We start from the raw sequence: 867 nt of genomic DNA, 5'->3' as shown, positions 1-867 counted from the left end.
AGTTGCACATCTCTCAATTTAAATCAAAAGCTAGAAATAAAATAAGTTTAGTGAGGAAGGCATGCCAAAAGCTGAGACAGGCTGAAAGCTAAGCCCCTTATACTAGACTTGTGAGTACAAGTTAGCCAAGTTGTGAGTACAAAGGAAACGTTCTTAAAGGAAATTAAAAGTGCTACTTCGGTGAACACAGGAATGATGAAGTGAAACAGCCTTATTGCTGATATTAAGAAAGTTTGCTTACTGTGGGTAGATCAAACTAGCCACAACATTCCCTTAAATTAAAGTTGAATCCAGAGTGAGACCCTAACTTTCTTCAATTCTATGAAGGCTGAGAGGGGTGAGGAAGCTACAGAAGAAAAGTTGGAAACTAGCAGAGGTTGATTCTTGGGATTTAAGGAAAGAAGCCATCTTCACAACATAAAACTGAAAGATGAAGCAGCAAGAGCTGATGTAGATGATATAGCACATTATCCAGAAGATCCAGCTAAGATTATTGATGAAAGTAGCTACATTAAACAACAGATTTTGTGTTGGATTCAGCAGCACACATACTGAAACTGGAATGATACAGAAAAAATTAGCATAGCCCCTGCTAAGTGGTGTCATGCAAATTCATGAAGTATTTCATATTTTTAGCTATAAAGATACTAGAGGCAAGCTTACGAAAGACTCTTCTAGACATTGGTCTGGGTAGAAAATTCATGACCAGGATCTCAAAAGCAAAACAACAAAAACCAAGATAGTCAGATGGTACTTGATTAAACTAAGAAGCTTCTGCACAGCAAAAGAACCAATCAACAGAGTGAACAGATAGCCTACAGAAAGGGAGAGGATGTTTGTAAACTATGCATCTGACAGGGAACTAGT

General features: G+C 37.7%; 1 non-coding gene across 1 annotated transcript; it reads left to right on the top strand.

Moving 5' to 3' along the window:
• The first annotated feature begins 527 nt into the window (after positions 1 to 527).
• On the top strand, positions 528 to 634 carry LOC116274281. The gene has a single exon (XR_004182914.1). It is a non-coding gene; the product is annotated as a U6 spliceosomal RNA (small nuclear RNA).
• The last annotated feature ends 233 nt before the right edge of the window (positions 635 to 867 follow it).

The sequence above is a fragment of the Papio anubis genome, chromosome 3 (assembly GCF_008728515.1).
Source record: "Papio anubis isolate 15944 chromosome 3, Panubis1.0, whole genome shotgun sequence".
NCBI classification, from domain to species: domain Eukaryota; kingdom Metazoa; phylum Chordata; class Mammalia; order Primates; family Cercopithecidae; genus Papio; species Papio anubis.
The sequence above is the reverse complement of the archived record's forward strand: the minus strand, read 5'-3'. Positions and strand labels throughout refer to the sequence as shown.